The sequence below is a fragment of the Pipistrellus kuhlii genome, unplaced genomic scaffold (genome assembly GCF_014108245.1).
Source record: "Pipistrellus kuhlii isolate mPipKuh1 unplaced genomic scaffold, mPipKuh1.p scaffold_m20_p_3, whole genome shotgun sequence".
Lineage (NCBI taxonomy): Eukaryota > Metazoa > Chordata > Mammalia > Chiroptera > Vespertilionidae > Pipistrellus > Pipistrellus kuhlii.
The window spans coordinates 57,954,704-57,979,251 of NW_023425529.1; positions in this window are offsets into that span (position 1 = coordinate 57,954,704).

The following is a 24,548-nucleotide window of genomic DNA, read 5'->3' on the forward strand; positions in this document are numbered from 1 at the left end:
TTCTAGCTATTTATCCCTCTCCCTTCCTCTCTGTGAAAAATCAATAAAATGTATTTTTAAAAGTTAAAAAAAAATTAACTCACCTCTCCTTGGGAATTTGAGGTAAAATAAAGGAACTGGTGGAATGGTTCTCTTTCTTTTTGCACATCTCTGGATGGGCAATTAGGTACTCATCCTGCAACATGGTCATGTGCCTCTGAGCACTGGGCAGTGAGATGGGCACATAAATGAGACAGGGCCAGACAGGCAGGTCAGCAAACACAGGCCGGGCAACTCCTGTTCTAAGCAAGAACACCTGGCAGGGACCAGGGACTTCTCCCCCAGGGATCCAGCAAAGGAAGGGAAGATGCAAACCAATGGATGGTGTCAGGTGGGTATTAGACTTATGGGGGCCACTTCGCAAGTTACATAAATGTCTAAACACCGCTGTAGATTAGAAACTAATATAATATTGAATGTCAACTCTAATTAAAAATGTAAAAAATTAAAAGAAGAAAATGCAAAACACTGACAAACATTGAGCTGGTTTTATCTTTACTGATTCCAGCCAACACCATACAGATACTTCAAAAGTTACCATTTATTGCCCATATGTGGGCTGGCCAACCACCAAAAATGGGATGCTCTCGGGGAAGGTCTTCGATGCAGGCGACTTCTATATTCAGAGAGGCCTCCCAGTCAAAGGTCTATATGCCTGACCTCACATCATTGGATCCAGTCTCAGCGTGGAGCAAGCATCTCAGCCTTCAGAAAGCACAGTGGGCTCACCGCGAGTCTCCAGTCAATAACAGCTTACCTGGTGTCAGCTACGTGTCTTCAGCCTCTCCGTCACCTCCGCGGATGGCTCCCCACGGACAGAGGTGGACTTTAGGTGAGCTTCTTACGCGCCTGTCCCTAAGTCCTGGGAGGGACGCTAGCTATTCGGTCACATGCTTGTGTGTTTTTATAAATGTTGCAAACGTAAAAATATTTTAACCACAATCAGTTAAAACGTAAGACTGTTGTCTCTTTTTTTTTACTCCAACTGTCCCTCCCTCGGGTTTCTCTCGTCAGGTGACATTGGAGTGGCTATGGATGTTTTGGGGAATGTTGATTTAGAGATTTGTTTCATGTGCGTTCAGGGGAAATACTGAAGTCATTTACATTTATTTTTTTTTGTAGGTATGTTTTTCTAGATGTCCTAGCACAGTAACGATTTCCTGCAATTATCTCACCACTCACATACTGCCAACTGCGTATTGTCACTACGGTATGAACAGGTCCCATGACACCCAGCAGCCAAGAGATTGGGAGAGCATGGGAGGAGAGGGGGTGTGAGATGGGTGGGGTCTGAAGCTACTACCTCTTTCCAAAGCTTATGGTTCAAATATGAATGAAACCAAAAGAACTGTTGGCCATGAAAGAAGCTCACTACAGACTGATTGATATGCCTTTCAGCATAATGATTATTGCTTGTCTCATTTTTTTTTCTTATAAGTATATTTCCAGTAGGACATGATCTCACTCATCTAGGAGAAATGGTGAACAACATAGACCGATGAGCAAGAACAGACCCAGAGATAAGGAGCCATGGGTCAGACTGTTGGACCTCAAAGGGAGGGTGGGGATAAAAGGGAGAGATCAACCAAAGGACTTATGTGCATACATATGAGCCTAACCAGTAGTTAGAGACAATAGGGGGGTGGGGGCATAAGTGGGGAGGGGTGGGGGATTGGAATGGGGGGTTGAGGACAAATATGTGATACCTTAATCAATAAAGAAAAACAAAACAAAAACAAATATGAAAGAAACTTCAATAATCCTAAAAGCCACATGACTTAACCAAATAACAAATGCTAGAGCTGAAACTTTAAAAAGATACTAATAGCAAAAAATATTTTGGGGTCTACCATTTTAGGGAAAAGATCAAAATGTTTTGATTCTCTTAACAGAGAGTGTATTACCAAACATTATCCCATGAGGAGGTAATAAAAAAAATATATAGCCAAAAGGTTTGGGAAAAGGTATTATAGCGGTATGTCAGGGAGTTCATTAATATAAATACTATGTTATTCCCCTCCCCTCCCTGGATTTTGTAATGTTTGTTTATTAGCTCTTATTATTTGTAATTTGTTATATTTTTCATTTTAAATAAATCTTCCTATGTGTACTAGTTTTTATAATTTTATATTCTTTTTACTTTAGAAGGGCCCCCCAAATTGTAAGCATTAGGTTCTCCAAAATCTGAATCTACCAGCCTTGTTTCATGGCCATCCAATTTACAGTAAGCATAAGGTCCTGAAAAGGAAAATGGTGGTAGGGGGTGGGCCTTGCAATCTAGTTCAGTATCTGGTTAAAACATTAGTCTTTTCAATGTCAAACAGTTCCTTATGTGTACATGTCAGCCATGATATTTCAGATCTGATTGGTGGACAAATGGTGGTGATGCAGGTCCGACAGTCTCTGGTTTGGTCCTGGGCATCTTTCAGCAACACGCAGCTGCTGTCTGCTGGTATGGCGAGGTGTCGTCAGCATCTTCCATCTCTGAACTGTTTCTCTTCTGTCTTCATGGCTGGAGCACTTCTGTCTATTCCTCTCTGTTACAGGAATCCAGATGGTCTCAGAGTTGTTTTCTGAAAATATAAAAACATATTCTCGACCAAAAGTTAATAAAGAGATATTTTCTATAAATTTGACTTGGTATCCTTTTTCATTGAAATTGGGACTCAAAAGAACTGTTGGCCCAGAAAGGAACTCACTACAGACTGATTCATTGGCCTCTCAGCATAACCATTATGGCTTGTCTCAGTTTCGGTTCTTACAAGGGTTTTTCTTGGATCACATGATCTCACACATCTAGAGGAAATAATGAACAACATAAACTGATGAACAAAAACAGACCCAGAGAAAGAGAAGCAGTGATCAGACTCTCAAACCTCAGAGGGAAGGTAGGGGAGGATGGGGATAAGGGGGAGAGATCAACCAAAGGACTTGTGTGCATGCATATAAGCCTAACCAGAGGTCATGGACAACAGGGGGTTTGGGGTATATGTGGGGAGGAGTTTGGGATGGGAATGGGGGGATGAGGACAATTATGTGATACCATAATCAATAATAAAAAATAAAAAATTTAAAAAAACATTAGTCTTACTTTCCTACTCTGACTGACGTAAGCGAAGCTGCAGAGCCTAAACCCAGGGTCCTGCCACAGCTGACTTTGGCTGAGCTGTGCAGACCCTCAGGGGTTAAAGCTTACACTTTCCTCCCTCAGAGTGCTGGCTGATCGTTCTCCCCTGCGTTCTGCCACAACAGTCCAACAGTCCCTTTCAGGTCACTGATGGCCAGTCTTCCTCCCTCTTACCACTCTGACCTTTCCCTTGTGAATATATTGATATGTAGATGGTGTTGGTGCTCTGCCCAGACAGACCCCTTTAACTAGCTGGTGAGTCCATAGCCCCCTTCTTGTGAAAGCCGCAGCAGACAACTTACACCCATGGCCTTCTTGCAGACATGCCCTTGACTAAGGAGCACTTCACCTGGGGTGGCCAGGCACAGAGAGACACAGGGGTAAAATCTTCATCCTCTTGCCTCAAAGTTCAACTCTGCAGGTGTGGTATATATGCCAGAGGCCCCATGATCAGGCCAAGGCGAGACGCTCTTCAGCTCCGACCCTTTCCCCATCCAGGCTCCCTCACCCTTCACAGGTTCTTCCTGACAGGAACCCAAATGCTGGCCTCAGGCTGACAGTGTGTTTATCTGCTGATGGCCTCCATCTCCTCCTCACAGGAACAATGTCAAGGGAGCAGGCTCTTGATCTGTCTTGCTCGTTGCTATATTCCTATTGCCTCATGGCACGTAATTGGAATAACATGGGTGAGATGTTGAATAAATATATAAATTCCAGTCACTCCGCACATATTTTCTCTAATGACAACTGTGAGAGCTAGACATTGTTTCTTTTCATATTACAAGTAGGGAACTGAGACAGGGCTTTGCTTAAGTGTCTTCATTCAAACAAGGCCCCTAGGGAATGCCTCTGTGCACCTCAGCCCAGGTGCTCTCTGCAGGTGGTGTCCTCTGACCTGGGGGCAGGATCCAGCATTTCCTGGTGTCTCTCTGACCCCGGTGAGAGTGTGGACCCCTCCCTGCTTCAGTGCAGGACCCCTCCCTGCTTCAGTGCAGGCTGTAAGGATGGGGAAAGGACATGTGGCACCAAGAATGAGTCAGAGATACAGCAGAGTCAGGGACCTAACCTGAGGCCCTTTCCTGCACACATTCCCTGGGCACCATTTATTAAAGAGATTATTCCTTGTCCATTGTATGTTCTTGACACCCTTGTCAAAAATTAGTTGACCATGCATGTGTGGGTTTATGTCTGGGCTCTCTACTCTTAAAATAACTCTCTCTATCCCAAGCTTTATCTAATGTGTTTTTTGTTTTGTTTTTTTATTTCTTCTTCGAAAATTTTATAGAATTCAGTAATGTGTTTTCATCCATGACTACATTCTTACAGAGGAGAAAAATCAAAATACGTTCCCTGAGTGTTTTATAGTCTGATTATGGGGATGAGATGATCCCATATGAGACAATGATTGGGTAGTACAAAATAGAAAAGACATAGAAGGCTTAAGTGCTTCTGCCTGAGCCTCTGTGAGGAGAGGGTGAGATCATTTGTTGCTAGCTGGAATTGTTAAACCACAGAAGTGATGCATTTACTCTTGTTGGCACTAGCTCACATATCAGCTAGGGTGAAAAGGTGAGCTCAGAGTGCTGGCTCTCATCTGGGCGATTTAAAAGGGATTGGAGAAGTCTCCCTCCCAGCTTCCTCCTGCTGTTATCTTTCCCTCAGCATCTGATTCTTGTCTTCCCCTTCCTATTTTTTTTTTTTTTCCTTTTTCTTCTCCCTTTTCCATTCGTCTAACACTTCTCCGCTTTTCCTTTGTAAGTTTCTTTAGAAGATTTGGTCATATCTCTACCTTTGAAGCACTGAAATTTACAGAAGAGAAAGGGTTCTAGGGTTATACAGACTGGGTGCAAAATCAGATCTGTGCCTCTTAGGAAAGTTTTATAACCTTGCAGTACTCTATCTCCTCATCTCTAGATGTGTGGATGCTGATCTCTCGTCACATTATTTGGAGGAATAAATAAAATGATACATGTAAAGTCCCTGGCATATAGATGCTCTCTGTGCATGTTTATTTATTCCCTACTCTCGTTTTTCTTGTTTTGTTTTTGCAGTATTATGCATGTAGTAGTCATCAAGTTGGTGCCTATTGAATGAGTACTTGGAGTTTAATTTGGTAGACCCTTATGTGTATACCTTGTGGGAGAGAAACAAACTTTCTTCTCTCTATCCTTAAGGTTCTTCGGGCTGTTCTAACAAAGACATGAGACAGATTAGCAAGAGAAAATAACCAAATGTAATGCATACATATGTACGGGAGCCCTGCATACATGAGAGAATCAGAGGCCCGCATGCAGGAGAGGTTCAGAGTCAGAAAGGGGGCTGAGGTAGATAAGACATCCTGAGCTAGGGATGAGTAAGGTGCCTTGGAGGATTCAAAGGTCATTGTAGGCCCAATCGGTGTGGCTCAGTGGTTGAGAGTTAACCTAAGGACCAGGAGGTCATGGGTTCAATTCCTGGTCAGGGCACATGTCCAGGTTGGGGGCTTGATCCCCAGTAGGGGGCATATAGGAGGTAGCTGATCAATGATTCTCTCTCATCATTGATGTTTTAAACTCCTTCTCTCTTCTCTCTGAAGTCAATAAAAAAAAGGTCAGGGGGCCACCTGGGAAGGCACATGGGCATTTCTTTAAATTGTTGTCAGCTGACTTATTCTGGGGTCACTGCTCTGCTTGCCCCACCTGAGCACCGAGGTGGGCCAGGTGCTAGGCCCACTGCCCGCCTTCCTCTGAGTCCGTGGTGCTCACTCCGGCCCTGCGGGGGCACCCAGGGATTGGGGCCTCGGCCCCAGCCTTCACCCCCTCCGACTGCCATCTCCTGGGGTCAGTCCGACGCTCAGAATTAATAACCGGAGTGAAGTGACAGGAGAAGCGAACGGTTCCTGCCTAGATCCCCTCACAGCGGCATTCTGCGCGGTGGTGGCCCGCCTCGGGGCCGTGGGCACAAACCCCGGGCTGAACAGCAAACCAAGCACCCAACTATGCAAGGCCCACAGCCCACTTCCAGCTGGGCCCTCAGGACCCACTGGGCGGCCGGCTGAGGCCCAGCTCATGTGAGACCCCTCTCATCCTGAGTGGGACCAGGAAACAGATTTTATCGCAAGTGCATTCCCTCTTAGACCTAGTTCCTTCCATTGTAGAGTAGATGTGTTCTTGGAGCCTGGAGCCAGCAGCCGAGCTGCAGGGCTGGAGTAGGAGGCCGGTAGTCAGTGGGTGGGGAGAGGGCCTGGGTGGCGTTGGCATGAATTAGCTGGGTTGCGTGGGGAGGAGTGTGTGAGGGGGGGCAGGGGTCCTGGTCCCGGCCTCCTCTCCCTGTGGGACAGGGGCCTCAGCAAGGGCCGAGGGCACCTTGGTCTGGCCCCATGGGGCTGGGGCCTGACTCGTGCTGTTCCTCCTTGGCACAGCCCTCAAATGGGTGCCCCTCCTGGCCCCGGCTGCTTCTGCCCTGCTCCGGGCCCTGGGCAGGAGGACCAAGCTTTAATAAAGATGAGAAACGAGGGGGGGGGGGGGGGGAATTGTTGTCAGCTGAATCCAAAGCAATTGGCAGAGCTGTGTCTCGGATACACGTTTTCGCAAGATGGTAGAAAGTGTTATCAGCTTAGCCTTCATATCAGTCCAGGTGTCAGGCTGTAGTCTATAAGCCCCCCAAGTTGCCCTCTTATTGATATGTAAGTCCAGTCTAGTACCAGAAATGCTCTGGCCTACTAAAAATGCAAATAAGCTCTTTTGATAGTAAGTTTTCGGTGAAACTTCCTGGTATTTGGGGGTATAAAATAAATGTGCTGTGTGGGCTCAGGATTGTCGCTGCCTCTCCATCAAAGAGAATGGCATCCCACCTGGCTCCCAGCTTGCTTCTTGCTTCTATTTCTGCGTCTTACTCTCTTTCTTTCTTTTATTTCTTAATCCCCAGCTCCTCCACTCAGGAACCAGACTCGTTCCTTTTCCATTCTGGATACGGAAAAGAGAGAAACACCTCTACAGCGGGAAGAGCAGATGCTCAGTAAATAGTTTACCCTTCCCTACAGACGGGTCAGAAGGAGTGAATCTCAGATCCTCTCTAATGGGAAAGGCCTCTCATTCAAATTCTTGCACGTACTTAAGATAGAGTAGGGGGCAGAAGTTTTTCTTGAGCCTTTAGCTAAAGTTGCCTTTAGCTCAAAACAATCTGCATACCCTAGAGCAGGGGTCTTCAAACTTCTCTCATTATGAGAATCACCTGGTGGAGTTGTTAAAACACAGATTCCCGGATCCCAACTATAAGAAGTGCTATCAGGAATCTGTGTTTTAACACCTCCACCAGGTGATTCTCATAATGAGAGAAGTTTGAAGACCCCTGCCCTAGAGGCATATCTCAGGTGGGTTGACTTGTTCTGGATGGGGAAGTTTAGGGGTATTGGAGGAAAATGTATTGAGAGAGACTATAGGGCAGCCCAGTGCCGGCGGATAACAGAAAGGTCAAATGGGAAATTTTATTAGGTTGTTTGCAGTTTAAGATGAACCTTTTCTTTGACTTCTACAAAGTCTCTAGGACGCTCAACATTGTTCTCTGGCGGTTGGTGAAGCGCCTGTGCTGGGTGCAAATGGGATGTAGGCTGAGCCCCATTTTATTTTATTTTTTTCCTTCTTTTTTTTTTTTTTTTTAATCCTTTACCATGTTTATTTTATTGATTTTTCAAAGAGAGGAAGAGAGAGGGATAGAGAGTTAGAAATATCGATGAGAGAGAAACATCGATTCAGCTGCCTCCTGCACACCCCCCACTGGGAATATACCCGCTACCAAGATACATGCCCTTGGCTGGAATCGAACCCGGGACCTTTCAGTCTGCAGGCCGATGCTCTATCCACTGAGCCAAACCGGTTTCAGCATGAGCCCCATTTTCAATGCTACAGAAGGGAATCCAGGACACCTGGCCTACAGGTAAGTGAGATTTAGACCATGTTTCCTAAGTTAATAAGGGCGTGTGCCCCTATTAATTCGCTTCTGCTACTGTTGTGGCAAATGGCCCAAGAGAACGACAGCCGGCACCCAGAGGAATCAGGAACGTAAAACCTCTTTTACACAGTGCTGCAGTCCTGGGCACTTTGATCCAAAGCCTGAACTGCCAATATGGGAGGTTCTGACATATGTATCTCCCTGGGGTGGGCTTCACAGCTCTGCCCACATCAGTTAGAACAGGGAAGTGAGATTACTGTTTAACTAGATACTGAACGAGGCTGTAAGCCCCCAAAGTTGCCCCCTTATTTTCCTTCTCATTACAAAACACTTCAGTGGGCCCTGGATGGATCTAGATATGAATATGACAAGGTTCCCTGGAAGTTCACTGCCATCGTATGCATGCTCTGGATGAAGCAAAAGGTCAGATCTGTGTGTGCTCCGCTACCTAATGTAACCATTAAGGATACTGACATTTTAAAAATATAAAATATAGTTAACACAGAATGTTAGTAAGTTCCAGGTATATGACGTAGTTATTTAACATTTATATACCTAACAGAGTGATTACCACACTGAGTCCAGTACCATCTGTCACCATACCACATTTTTACATTATCATTGACTGTATTCCCTGTGCGATACATTACTACATCCCCGTGACTTGTTTATGTTATAACTGGAAAATCGTCCCTCTTATTACCCTTCACCTTTTCCTCCCTTCCCCCACCCTTTTCCCCTTTGGCAGTCATCAGTTTGTTCTCTATACTTGAGTCTGTTTCTGTTTTGGTTTGTTTGTTTTGTTTTTTAGATTTCACATATAGGTGAAATCAGATGGTATCTGTCCTTAGGATATTGATATATTGGTCATTGCAACCGCCACCAAATTGGGGTGTTGAAGTGTAACTGAATCGGTTCTTAATGGGACTGTTTTATAACAAACAGGTCTCAAGTATGTCTTCAAAAAACCAAGTTGCCGAAATCCCAATAACGTCCTCTTTCATCTTACAAAGAAACTGCTGCCAGATCAGAGGGCAGGTTGCTGTCAGAAAAGTGAAATCGCAGTCAGAGCAATGATTTTGGATCACATTTAAAGTGCTGGGGTGGGGATGAAGAAATGGGTGAAGGAGGTCCAGTTAGATGAATGAGTTTAGGGAATGTGAAGTACAGCATAGCAGCTATAGTTAACAATGCTGTGCTGTGTATTTGAAAGTGGCTAAGACAGTAGGTGTTTCAAGTTCTTACCACACACACAAGGTTGTAAATAGGTGAGGGGAAGCATGTGTTGATTCGTCAAAACACTGAATCAACACATTCTTCACCTCACATATTTACACTATTTCCATATATCAAATCATTGTGCACCTTACACAATGTCTTAGGTCAATTATATTTTACTAAATCGAGGAAAAAATAAATACAAATAGAATAACAACATGCCAATAATTCCTGCAAAAGAGAGACGGTCAAAGGCAGCTGGCTCTCCAGAGGTTGGGAAGGGTGGAGTTATTTTTCTCTGGAAAGTTTAGAGGTGCATGTGAATGACTTAGAGATCTCATTAACATGCAGATTCTGAGTCAACAGGTCTGAAGCGCAGCCCGAGAGTCTGCATTTTAACACGTAATTGGGCAATGCCAATGCTGCTGGATCGGCAGGGTTTACTGTGGTAAATGTTCCTTCTCGTACTGTCTGCTTGATACTGGAAAAACCAACAGAGCCTGTAGGTATGAGATCCTGAATCACCATTTACCTGAATTTAGAAAGAGCTCGGGGAAGTTACATGGCATTTCCTTCACAAATATTGACCTGTTCTGATCCCAGGTTGCTCCATCTACCTGCTCAGTCCACATATTTCGCAATCCCAGGATGCACACAGTGATGTTAAAATAAAGTTCTTTTTCTAAGGAACCATGATCTTAAAATATGAAAGTCAAAGGAGTTAAAAGACACAATGGTTACTCACCATATATGATGGTGTTGTCATGCTACTTGTCAGTATATGCCAGACATCTATTCCAGGGAGCTATCAGTTCACCAAGTGCAAGTTTGAGAAAGTTATTACCTACCTGAGATTTGAAGAAAGCAGAAATAAGATGCTGGGTATGAAGACTGTGTTAGAAGATGTGCTGGAATAATTTTTTCAAGAAGCTAGATGGCAATGATAAGTTATTCTTGTTTAAAGATTTTAATTTTGGAGCAACTTATGTCATTTAATCTTTAAGAAAACCCTTGGAGGCAGCTTTTTTTTTTTTTTTTTTAAAGTAATAGATGAAGAAACAAGGTCTGAGAGGTCAAGTAATTTTTTCAAAACCAACTGCTAGAGTGGGGGTGGAATAGAATGGAGATCTAACCTGGTCCTTTTCTCATTACAACATTGGTAATTATATCTTGTTTGCCCTTGTTAACATAACAAACTTTCAAACCTGTAAAGAACTTTGGTGAGTTTATTTGAGCCAGACTGTGGACAATTATTGGGAAGCAGAATCTCAACATATTGGGATAGTGCTCCAGAGAATGGCGGTTTTTCACCTATTTTTATACATTACCATCAAAAGAGGAGACATAAGTGGGTTACATGAAATCCATTGGTGACAGATTGAGGAGACAGAAGAAAGCAAAGTGGGAAACTTCTGGGATTGGATAGAAAGTAAAATAATGGATACATGCTTCTTTTACACAGGTGGGTACAGGATAGTTAACAATCAACAGTTAACATGATAAGATAACAATAACAATGAAGGAATTTGTGGTCTCAGTCCTGGTGCCCTGGTGTATAGGTTTTTGCCCTCAAGGGTCTGGAAAAAGGGAAGTTACAAGTTACCTTGACATTCCAATGATGTGTTATCGTAGATGCCTGAGACAGCAGACTGGTCTACGTAAGGTAAAGATTGACTTTTGTCTGGGCCAAATCTTTAGCCTAGGACATGACTACCTGCTTTTAGTTTAATATGTTTTAATTTCAGACCAACCTTTGTGGCTACTTTCGTCTCTAGAGTTTGCAAGGCCGCCACACAGGCCTTCCCTGAGATAGTCAGGTTTACATGCAGCCCCCTTTTTGTCCACATCCTCAATAAAAACAAAAGAAAAAGAAAAACAAAAACAAAAAAAAAAACAAAAAAAGAGAAAGAAAAATAAATAAAATAAAAGAATAATAGATCCAAAATCCTCTCCCACTGAGCTCTTAGCCCACAATCTTCCCAATTTCATGCACCACGAGGTTAAAAAGCCACTACCAAGGACTTGGACCTGGTGTGGAGAAGAAGGCGATTTCTCTCCGGGCAGTGCTGCATTCAGAGGATGCACTACCAAGAGAATCACTGTCTTAGGAGTCTGTTCAAGGACAAGCGTTCATGTTTCAGGCGTGGCAAAGGCTTGCTCCCTTAGAGCCAGAGAATGCCTCTGGAGGTCCTTTCCTGCCTGCAGTCCCATGAGGTTAACTTCGTGCTTATTATTTCCCCACGGCTTTTCCCTGAGGTTATCGTGAGAGAATGCATGTGAAGGAAGGCAGGATTCTGAGTCCTCTGATCCTCACCTTTTGATGTTCACACCCTAAAAATCCCTCCTCCCCTTGAGTTTGGGTGAAACTTGTGACCAGCTTTTAGCCAGTATGGCAAAGCTGAGTGGATTTTGCACGTGTGACCCACATCCCAAACCAGTTGATTTAGAGTTCATCGAAATGGGACTGACAATGAAGTAAAAGTCCTTGAAGAAAGACTGGGTTCTCCCTCAGGCAGACACTCTCTCCAGGGCTGGCTTTGGAGCACAGGGCCGTGCTGTGAGAGCCTGCGGAGAAGGCACGCGGCAGGCAGAGAGCTACAGGTGACCTTTTGAGCCGAGAGCAGCCCCTGGCCATAACCAACAAGAAAACAGGGAGCCTCAGTCGAACAGCCACAAGGAGAGGCTGAGGGAGCTTGGAAACAGATGCTTCTTTGTTTGTGCCTCCAGGTAAAAACACTGCCTCCTCACCACCTTGCTTGCAACCTCCTGAGACCTTCAGCAGAGGACCCAGCCTCACCATGCCCAGGCTCTTGGCCCACAGGACCAGTCAGATAATAAGTGTCTCTTATGCTGCTCGATTTCTTTCTTCTTTTTTAAAAATATATTTTATTGATTTTTTTTTTTTTTTTTTTTTTTTTTTTTTTTTTTTTTTTTTTTACAGAGAGGAAAGGAAAGGGATAGAGAGCTAGAAACATTGATGAGAGAAACATCGACCAGCTGCCTCCTGCACACCCTGTACGGGGGATGTGCCCGCAACCAAGGTACATGCCCTTGACCGGAATCGATCCTAGGACCTTTCAGTCCGCAGACCGATGCTCTATCCACTCAGCCAAATCAGTTTCGGCTCTTTCTTTCTTTCTTTCTTTCTTTCTTTCTTTCTTTCTTTCTTTCTTTCTTTCTTTCTTATTTATTTATATTGTTTAAAGTATTACAAATAGTAGTACTTTATCTCCTTTTCTTCCTGCTCTGCAGCAATAAAAACTAATATGCATGCCTTATATTGCACTTACATTATTAAGTCATAATCTTGGTCTTTTCCTCAACTGTGTGTCCATTTACCTATTCAAAATGCTAGTTAAAGCTCACCTAGACCTCCTTTTGTCTGAACTCTAGAAAGGTGAAGCACAATAGGACCCTTAAGGTTGCAGAGCTCCTCCCTGGAAGAGGGAAGACTTCACCCCACACATCCCTCCACACCCCCACGTTTCTGAACAACACCGCAGCCAGGTGACAGCTGGCTGTGAAATCACTACAAACAACGAACAGTTTCTTATGCTTTGGTGTGATTCTCCAACTTTAGTAAGAACCACCACAACAAAAAGGCACTTAAGGATATATATTCTGGGCAGTCCTGCTTGAAAGTCTGTTGAAGTAGGCAATGAAATTTGACTTGGTTTTTAGAAGTCAGACTAAATTCTAAGTTTTCTTAGTGAGGCTTTTCAGTATGGTATAGGCCGAGGAGATACATTCCCTCATTGAATCATGTAGCATTGACTGGGCCATGTGTACTCCTCGGCAGTGAGAATATAAGAGCGATTAAGATAGGGCATTTGCCCTCAAGTTTCTAGAGTCAAGAATATAGGCAAGAAACCAACAATTCCAATGCATTATGAATGAAAAGGGTGGTGGGTACGTGAAAACCAGGAATCTGCAAGAAAAAACTATCTCCCAAAATTACTGCATTGAAGTCCATGGCTTACTTGTGTCTCCTAAGAGACGGTGAGGCTTCTTGTTATTACTATCCTCTATAGTCCAGATACTTAGCAACGTCTGCATGGAGTAGATACTCAATACTGTATACCATCAAAACTAAGACACCATTAAGATTATAGCATTATTTTTATGTCCCATCAAAAAAAAAATGCCGCTAATTAAACTACAACACAACAGAGATCATAAACAGATTCTGGTTTCCAGAATCTGTGGGGGGAAATGCTTACCTTAGAACTTATCGTAAGTAATCACTGAACTATACTTTGGAATTCTAGAGGAATTATGGGTATAAGAGTAGAGCTTTCTGAGTGGATTTCAAAGATATAATGTATGTCCACGGTCTGTTATCCAGCACTGAACACGGTCAACTCAATCCAGGTTGTCAAGAATGACCGCCTAGCTCTTGACCACAAGACAGACAAAGCTAGTGAGACAAAGTTATGTTACATACCTTAAAGAGTTGTAAGGTTTCAAAGCTATGGAAGTATGCTAGATCCCATAAAGTTTTAAAATTTTTTAAGTATTAGGTAGAAAATCCTTTACTTATATTAAGAACCTGTCTGGTTCAAAGGTCTTTATAACTAGACACACATACATAAACACAAAAAAGCATCTACTGTTATGGGCTTAACTGTCTCTCCACATTTCAAATTCATGTAATAAAGTCCTACCCTTTTCTTCCCCCTGTGAAAAGAAAAGGGGCTAAAGAGGCCTGACAAGCCTCGTGACAGAAGGTGATCACAAGGATGGTCTGAACATTAACTCCTAACTGGGCAGGTCACGGTGTGTAGTCACATCCCAGGCTTACAGCTTCCTCAGTCAAAGGTTACTCTTTACCTTCAGTGATCCCTGCCTATTGTTATTGTGCCTCTAGGTTAACATACCTTTGAAGTGGGATGATAGTTTCTCTTCCAGACCCTCAAAAGCAGACTCACTGGCAACAAAGCACAATGACACCAAATTCCTCTTCTTCCTGGTTATCTTGTTGCCCACATACCATCTCTCTTCACTCTAGTTGTTAAATGTTAACTATCCTGTGCTCACTATTATAAAAGAAGTAAATATATCTCTGTATTATTCTTTTTTATCGGTTCTGGAGATTTTTCTGCTTTCTTTTCTCCTGCCTCCTTAATCTACCACCAATAGATTTCATGTAACCTTTCGTTTCTCCTTTGATTCTAAATGTATAAAAAGAACTGTAAATGGCCTTTCTCTGGAGAATTTTCTTAATTCATTGAAATCTTGCATCCTGGCATGTCCTAAAAATCTTGGCTCAAATAAATTCTTGTGGGTTTTTTTTTGTTGTTTTTTTTTACAATTTAAGTTAAAAAAAAAAAAACACTATATATATATATATATATTTTTTTTTAATTGATTTTTTACAGAGAGGAAGGGAGAGGAAAAGAAAGTTAGAAACATGAGCGAGAAACATCAATCAGTTGTCTCCTGCACACCCCCTACTGGGGATGTGCCCACAACCAACATACATGCCCTTGACTGGAATAGAACCTGGGACCCTTGAGTCTGCAGGCCGATGCTCTATCCACTGAGCCAAACCATTTAGGGCTCAAATAAATTCTTATAGAGACTTTCCACATGTCTGAATGTTTCTTTTGTCAACACCCAGTACCTTAGAATGGGGCCTAGGAAATAGAGTCATTGCAGATGTAATTAGTTAGGATGAGGTCATGCTGAAGTAGGGTGAGTCTTATTCTGATATACTTACTATCCTTAAAGAAAGGAGAAATTTTTTAAATTGGCGTTTAAAAATACCGTATTTTCCAGCGTATAAGACGACCCCCTAATTTTACAGTTAAAACATAGGTTTAGGCCTATATTCGCTGTATAAGACTACCTCCCACTTCCAAGGCAACACCAGTTTTTTTTTTAATAGACCACCTCTCTGACTCTGGCCAATCTGAGCAGGCTTTTTACTAGAACACAGTGTCGTCTTATACGCCAGAAAATACGGTATATTTTTATTGATTTCAGAGAAGAAAGGAGAGGGAGAGAAAGAGAAACATCAATGGTGAGAGAGAATCATGGATCAGCTGCCTCCTGCATGCCCCCCAACCAAAGAGCCAGCCCACAACCAGTGCATGTGCCCTGACTGGGAATCAAATCAAACCATGACCTCCTGGAGTATAGGTCGATGCTCAACCACTGAGCCACACCGGCCAGGCCAGAAAGCAGAAATTTAAGCACAGGCACATAGGGAGAACACGTCTGAACATAAAACAGAGATCACAAGCCAAGGAATGCCAAAGATTGCCAGCAAGCCGCCAAAAGCTGGAAGAGAGGCCTGGAATAGACTATCCCTCTCCGCTTTCAAAAGAAGCCAGCCCTGCCAACACCTTGATGTCACACTCCCAAACAGGAAGACAATACATTTTTGTTGGTAAAGCCACCCACTTTGTGGTACTTTGTTACAGCAGCTCTACGGCACTGATACATCTACATATCTTCAGAGCTAAAGGATGGCCACAGCCAATCACATGACTAGCTTGGGTGGAAGTCACAGACTTCTGAATAGGCAGAACTAAACAGTGTGAGTCAGGAGACTAAAATCCTCTCAACATTTTGAAATCCATGATACAATGTCTATGAAAAAGACAATCAGACAGGAAAAATTGCACTGGATGTCTGCAGCTCTGATTAACACCTTTGATCATTAGAATCCTCAAATAGCAGGGTGGTAACTACCACCCTTGGTAGCTGGGCAACCATAGTTGGGATAAGAGCTCTCTTCTCAGTCTTCCCATTTCAGGAAGATAAGAATGCGTATAGAAGGTTTAAGAGAATCAAAATCAGAATGTTTGTATATTTTGTATTAAAAACAATCTGCACAGCCCTAGCCAGTTAAGCTCAGTGGATAGTGTGTTGGCCTGCAGAATGAAGGGTCCCAGATTTGAATCTAGTCAAGGGCACACATCTGAGTTGCAGGTTCAATACCTGGCCCTCATCAGGGCATGTGCAGGAGGCAGCCAATCTCCCCCCCCCCCCCCCCCCTCTCTCTGTGTCTCCTCCTCCATTCCATTGTCTCTAAAAATCAATGGAAAAATATCCCTGGGTGAGGATTAATTAGAAGTAAAAAGTTAAAAACAATCTGCACACATGTGATATTTGCTAGATGTTCTCCTTCTCATAGAACTTATCACCCAAACGGAAGAGGTATGGAGCTTGTGTGGACCATGAGAAGCAGGTTGATACACTTTGAAGAATTTTGCAAGCTATTTCTAAACATGTTCCACTCCTTGCAACTGCACAAAGATCTAAAATGATGGCTAGCGTGGTTGCAATAGCCAAAAACTGAAAGAGGTGACAAGTTAGTGACTATGATTTGTATGAGGGTGAGAAATAGTTTAATGACAGGTGACTTATCAGACTTAATGACAATACTTTTACTGGGAAAAGAGCAAATTGGGATGCAACTCCATTTGTCAAATCATAGTTAGACATGGTTTTGAACTGCAACTAAAGTTTGGCTACAGATATAAGAGCTTGTCAAAAATCCTCAAAGGCATCTGGTCAGGATTGGTTCCAACAGATACTGTATATTTTATTATTATTTGGAAGTTCAGTGCTACATGTATTTACTCTCCTCCTCCTCCTCCCCTGTAGCCAGTTATTAAACAGTTACCACCACTGGGAAGACAGACCACTGACAAATACCTCGATAAAAAGTTTGTGCAATGGTAAGCGCCAGGAAGGAGCTGAAATAGAGTGATACAGTGGAGGCTGGCGGAAGCTTGGGGAAATCTAGGGGAGAGGTGAGTGCCCAGCTGTAGCCAGCCATGTAAAAACAGAGGGAATGTTTTGGGTAGAAGGAAAAGCAAGAGTAAAGGCCGTGAGAGAGGAAAGAATGTGTGTTGCTAATACTGCTGTTGTTGGCCGGATCTGCAAGTGAGGCCCCAGATCCGAGGCTCCCATTCATTTCTTTCTCCCTCAGTCTGTATCTGGGAGCCACTCAGCGTCATTGTCCGTTTGGCCCCATGGAAACACCTGGGATTCCTGGCTTCCTCCACTGACGATCAGAGTGCTGTGTGGCGCAGATAATAACTGGACCACACATTCCTTTCTAGTTTCTCACGTGAGGTGGGATCCAAAGCCATGGAACCTATATTTTCCATTGTCCCTGCCCCTATGCTTGCTACACAAGTCTAAACGAGACTCCCCTCTGAAGCCTGAGATCCGCCTCCCTCTTTCTCCGACGGTAGAGCTGCGATTCCCTCCGAGTGCCTCCTTGGCTGGACTTGTTCAAAGACATGGTTAAAGGCCAGCGAGTCCGCCTCTGTGCCTTTTACAGAGTGTCTCTTCTCCAGTTTGGCTTTGCAAACTGACAGCTCCTCACGTGACAGGAGACAGCTCGGAGCAGATGTTTTGATTTCCATACCTTCAGTAATCCCACTTATGCAGTCACTTCTGCTTCCAGAAACCCGGGGGCCTGTCTGGGCTTCTCGGAAATGCTCAAAAGGATGCTGCCTGTTGGGGAACAGCACACACATTCAGCTCTGAAATGCCACGGCTCTAATCCACCCCTTAATGCCGGCGCAAATGAGTTGAATATTTCACATTGCAGACGCGTAACCCTCTCCAAACTCCATTAAACAAAAACCATTTACAGTGATCCATTCAGCCCAGCAGATAAGTGCTTTGGCCGCAGCACGAAATTGCTAATTAGTGATGTAAAATATGACGCCTCGCCTCTTGGCCCTTCCAGTGTATAAGAAAGGGGAACGCTCTCCTCGGTGGGCTGAGGGCTGTTTCTCCTCCCTGGCTGCGTGTCTTCCGGAGTGCTTCGGTCACTGCCAATGCCACGAGCTCGAGCGTTTCGCTTAGCCTGTGAACTCAGCGTCAGGTTGATTGCTGACATGAGAGCCAGCTGCTTGAAGTGTCAGCACAGCTGCTTTGTGGGAGGCGAACAAAACCCTACCGCTGCTCCTTGTAAGGCTGGGCTACAGGAAAATGCTGATTACCAACCAAGGGGCTCCCAGCACATTCGTTTTTGCTCCTTCTGCCACCAGCTCAGATTTCTACTTAATGAAACCCAAGTTCAGGAATCTGGAAGCAAGAGCACAGTGCCCCCCGGGTTCTGAAACAGCTCCCGGTGGCTCAGGGGTTCCAGGACCTGGTGTTCTGTGTCTCACTGCGTTTTTAAGGAACCGCCCCTGAGGGGTCCCCATTCACGTAGATAATGAAGGTTCCTCCTGGATGAAGAACAACAGTCCCTACTTCCGGAAGGACTGAGGGCTTCATAGCGCTGCACAGCCCCGTCTCACTGTGAGGCTTTGCTACCCCTTGTGCTGGCCCTAACGGACCCAGAGACTAACAGATGCCAAGACGCCTCAGTGGAGCACAAGGAGGAACTGAGCAGGACACGCGCCTCACCACGCCGAGGCTGAATGAGGCAGAGGGAGGCTCTGTGCAAGCCCAGGGTTCTTTCACTCCTTTTAGCTCCCATCTGACCAGCCACTGTTTCTTTTTCCTAGGCAGCGGAATCAGATATTTGCCACACGGGTAATTTAAAAACAAACTATGTGTGTGAGGGGAGTGACGATCTTTTCTCCCCTCCTTGTCTTCAACCTGCCCAGGGTGCCATGTGATCAAGCCGACTTTCGTGCCCCTGTAAATGCTCCTCCAACCCCCAAACACCAAGCCAACTCTGGACTCTATACTTATTTTCTTGTTTCTTATTCACTTTTAATTTCCCCCGTGCACGAGCGCTGTAAGTTCTGCACTGCATCTTGGGGGCTTTGTTCACCTGGATGTGCTCTAGAGAAGTGACATCTAAGCCCTTTAGTTCGACATTACTCTCTGCATTTTTAAGCAGGTGCAGCAAAATTTCTGCACTCTTTTTGGGCCGCGGACCCTGTGTCCAGCCCCACTGTTGGGCCTGGGCACACCTATCCATTCCACCATGATAATGACGAATGGCACACATTGCTCTTTAAGTGACATCCTTAAATACCTGGTGGCTTTACAGACATGCACAGCCTTGATGGCCTGCGCAGTTTCATGGGTGCCCTGAAAGTAAACACCAACATTTGAACCTCTTGATTTGCATGATTTTGTGGCGTTTTCTGGATCAAGTGAATAGTGAGCCATTTTCAGACATCACTGCAGGCTGTCTTCTGGAAAAGAAAAAAGGGTTCTTCTGAGTAAACACCTAAATTTTAGCTGTCTGCAGCCTCCCACAACTGTGAGCCAACCGTATAATTGAATTCCACAGCTATTCAGTAACCTCGTGTCAGACTCAGCTAGATGCTGGAGAAATTTAACATCCACATAAAAAAAAAAAAAAAGAATAGATTTCTTGACCCTGCATTGGTCAGATCATGTCTGCGTTGTTCAGTTTTAAGAACCACGTTTTAAAACAGGCCACATTGTGATGACCAAACGTTAGTTCTGCTCCTCTGGGCCCTCTTTTTAAGTAGGCCTTGAAAAAGTCCTGTTTTCAGCCTGCTCAGTTCAGTTCTTACCTAGTAGCAAGGATCCTGCTAAGTCAGCTTAGTGAGGATTGCCACCTTTGATGTCTCCTCTTAGTAATTTTCATCCATTGACCCCCTCACTCAGCTCAGTGGCTGTAAACCCCCAGCTGTCTGTTGTTGAGCTGAGTCTCTCCCCCCTATTACAATACCTACAACTGTCTTAATGGAGTCTTCCTTGCCATTTCAACAAGTGTTAGAATAAAGTTTTCCTTAACAATTGACACACTAGATATATAAAGTATCCTGAAAGGATGACCAAGAAGTAAAGAGTCTTGAAATCACATTATTCAGGGCACAGTGAAAGGATTTAGGATTTAATGACAGAGATACTGTTTAAAATATAGCACGGATTATACTCTGCCTATATTTTAGTTACCTTGCAGCAAAAGTTCTCTCTCTAGAGTCTAAGAACACAGGAGTCAGAGGACTCAAGAGCCAGACACTCTTGGGCACACCTGGACGTTTCCCTCCAGGGGACGATCCGCGGGAAGAACCCAGGAGGCCTGGGGGGGAAGGACGCCGGGCGGAGAGCAGCGGCTCCCAGGATCGGGCTGGAGGAGAGTGGGAGTGAGTTGCTCACCGTATCTTCTTCCTCAGGGACTGTTGAGAGGGTCCTGGGAAGAGGAGAAAATAAAAACTAAAATAGTTTTACCAGCACCTCTATAAGAGAATGGCCACTCTACTTAGGGTCTTCCTCTTGGATGGAGAAAGAAAGCAGCTCATTCCTTCGCTCCAATGAGGCATTCCTGTGGAAACAGTTTTCTCACAGCTCTGATCTGGACTCAACCCCAGCTGAGGGACAGATGGTGCAGTAAAAAGGCCTAAAAGCAACCAAACCACCGAGGGCAACCAAACCACCGAACAGCACAGCAGGCTGCATGGGGTGACGAGGCTGGCAGGGGGGATAGTTGGGGGCAACCAGGCTGGCGGGGTCGAGGCGGGGGGGGGGGGGGGAGCAGTTGGGGGTAATCAGACTGGCAGACAGAGGCAGTTAGAGGTGATCAGGCTGGCAGGGGGGCAGTTAGAGATGACCAGGCAGGCAGGCAGGTGAGTGGTTAGGAGTCAGTGGTCCAGGATTGTGAGAGGGATGTCCAATTGCCGGTTTAGGCCCAATCCCTAAATGTCGGCAGTCAGACATCCCCCTAGGGGTCCTGAATTGGAGAGGGTGCAGGGTAGGTTGAGGGGACCCTCCCTTCCCCCCTCGTGCACAAATTTCATGTACCGGCCCTCTAGTCCTACATAATAAAGGGTAATATGCAAATTGACCAAACAGTGGAATGACCTGTCGCTATGATGCACACTGACCACCAGGGGGCAGATGCTCAAAGCAGGAGCTGCCCCCTAGTGGTCAGTGCACTCCTACAGGGGGAGCGATGGCTGACGTGCGCAACAGCCGTGGTGCTAACGGATGCCCAACTGCTAAAGAGCACAGGCTGGGCTAAGGGCACACCTCCTGCCCCAGAGCACAAATGTCATGCACCAGGCGTCTAGTAATAATAATAATGGCTAATGTTGACTGAGCATCTATGGGCTTTCAGCACACTGTCTCATTTCATTCTGCAGGCAACCCTGTCATGTGATTTTTGCCAGAGGAGAAAACTGAACCCCTGAGACCCACATGGTTGGGTGGTAAATTCCTCTGTACTCCCAGTGCTTTAAAAAAAATTTTTTTTTTTTTTATTGATTTCAGAGAGAGAAAGGGAGAGGAAGAGAGAGATAGAAACATCAATGATGAGAGGAAAATCATTGATCGGCTGCCTCCTGCACATTCCTGACTGGGGATCGAGCCCTCAACCCCAGCATGTGCCCTTACGGGAAATCAAACCATGACTTACTGGTTCATAAGTTGATGCTCAACCACTGAGCTTCATCAGCCAGGCATTCTTTCCCAGTGCTTTTATATGCAGCTGTATGCAGATGTTCCATAGAAAGCAGACCTCCATTAAAGAGGGAGACTGGTATTTGGGGTCTGACCATATAAATGCACACAGTTTCTACCACTCTTTTCTAGAACGAGGCCTTTTTGACCTTCCTCTCATGTGCCATGTCTTTCATGGTAGAGGAAAGAGTTTTCTTTCTCTAGAGGCCCAAACAGAGAGCAAAGTCCATGCACAGTGTAATACAAGATAGATTTGTTATGGCAGAAATCAGGTCGGTGGGAAGCAACGAACCATATGCACCCAGAGGTTCAGAAAAGGACTGTTCATTCCAGTACGGCTGGCCGTATGGGAGAGCAACAGGTCACCCACAAAAATCTGCTCTGCTGCCCCCCATAAGCCAGCTGTTTATATAGAGTAGGACACAGATTACACAGGGAAATTGGATTACAGGCATGGGGAAAGAGGAGGCTGGAGTGGGTCTCTACTGTTTGGGCAGCAAGGTCCATGGGAATGGACCTCATTCCAAGGTTGACTCCCAGGTCCAAGGTTGACTCCCAGGTCCAAGGTTGACTCCCAGGTCCCGGGGGCATACAACTCCCAGCCAGGTCAGAATGTCCTTTCTTTAACCAACACGAGGCAATAATGGTTAACAGAGAATGATCAATATTTCCCACAACCATAGCCAGTCCCCAATATTCCTTTCTTGCCCCTAGCACTTTAGGCAGAGGCCTGTTAGCTAGGCAGCCCTGGTGCCTCTTTGTTTCTGAGCCACCTAGTAGGAATTTGCCTGCCAAGTGTGTTTTGCTCTTCCTCACCTACCTGTAAATCACCCATTCTCACTTCAGAATTCTAAAACCTGGTCTCCACCCCTTTCTCCTTTGTCCAAAATGTCTTATATACTCAAGGATGTCTCATTGTTTTTGGGATTTCATGTTTATGTGAATTCCCCATGCAATATATTAAAAATTTGATTTTTTTTCTTGTTAATGTCTGTATTAATTTGATTATTAGCCCAGCTAGAAGAACTTAGAAAGGTGTGTGTGTGGGGGAGGGGGTGCGAAAGCATTTCTTTTTTAGTCCTGACAGTTTTGGCAAGCCAGCAAGGAGAATTCACTGGCTGGGACAGAACAGGCTCCCTGGACTGCTACAGCGGGGAGACCATGAGCATCTGACCAGAGCAGGCGGAAAGGGTGAGCAATTTACCTTGTCAGCCTTCCTGGTCTCTCTCTCTCTCTCTCTCTCTCTCTCTCTCTCTCTCTCTCTCTCTCTCTCTCTCTCTCTCTTTTATATATATATATATATATATATATATAGTTGATTTTTTTACAGAGAGAAATGGAGAAGGATAGAGTTAGAAACATCGATGAGTCATCGATCAGCTGCCTCTTGCACACCCCCTACTGGGGATGTATCCACAACCAAGGTACATGCCCTTGACCGGAATCGAACCCGGGACCTTTCAGTCCACAGGCCAACGCTCTATCCACTGAGCCAAACCGTTTTCAGCCTTCCTGGTCTCTTACTGTGGGGTTCAGTGCAATTACTGGTAATTGTTAGGTCTGGCCAAATAATTGAATCGATACCCCTTCCCCTGGGAACTGACCTTTAGGCCACTTCACAATGGACATTCCACTTGCTTAGACCACATTCTGCTTGCTAAGACCATTATCTCTCCCCTCCGGAGTTTCCCAGTATCCGGACCGGCACAGAGAATTCTCTGCCCAGAAAAGCACACCCAGAGTCCTTTACAAACCTCTGATTCCCCGTCTTTGGGGGCTGGTGCCATTTTGGGGCTCAGCCTATCTGGTATCCAGATGACCTCAAAAATTCATAATTCTTTACCTCCTTTTGGCCTTGTGCATTCTTCCTTTGGTGACCCTAACATTAGTGAATGAATCTTTTTCTCTCTTCTAAATTTATATGGTTAAGAGAAATTATTTGTGAAGCTAGACTCTTGGACCTAGATCCTTTACTCCTGGAAATGCCTCCCCACTTTGTGGACGAAAAGAGCCACAGGCTAATCTGACAAGCTCAGGGGAGGCCTGCGTGGCAGTCTTGCAAATTCAGAGACCTAAAATAACCACAAAAGATGGTTTGAAAATTAAATATTTAACTACAAACAGGTTATAGTGGGTAGTCATTGCCTAGGCCAGTGGTCGGCCAACTCATTAGTCAACAGAGCCAAATATCAACAGTACAATGATTGAAATTTCTTTTGAGAGCCAAATTTTTTAAACTTAAACTATATAGATAGGTACATTGTTATTAACTTAATTAGGGTACTCCTAAGCTGGCCTTTGCTAAAAAGTCAAGGGGCCAAAGAACCATATGTGGCTCACAAGCCGCAGTTTGCTGACCACTGTCCTAGGCAGATATTTTCCGTGACAAAGATCAACTTAGATCTTTACTGAGCCAATTTGCCTTTTTGCCTCTAAGATAGCATATCTGTGAGATGTCTGGGTAACTTGTAACTTCCTTTTTACCCCAGACCCCTCAGGGCACAACAAATGGCCCAGGGACATTCCCTCATTGTTATTGTTATCAAGTCAATTGTCAACTGTTAATTACATTTAAGTATCCTGTATCCATCTCTGTAAAAAAAAATACTTGTCCATCATTTCACTTTTACACTCTCCCCCAGCTTTGCTTTATCCCACCTCCTTAATCTATCACCAATGAATTTCATGTAACTCACCTACTTTCCTTTCCTTTGATTGCAATGTATAATACAGACGTAACCCTCTATTCTCCGGTGCATTATCTCAATTCATTGAGTTTCTGCTTCCTGGCATATGTCGACAGTTTGCTCAAATAAACTCACAAAAATTCTTTACAGGTTTCAATGTTTTTTTACGTTGACATCTTCTATGTTCC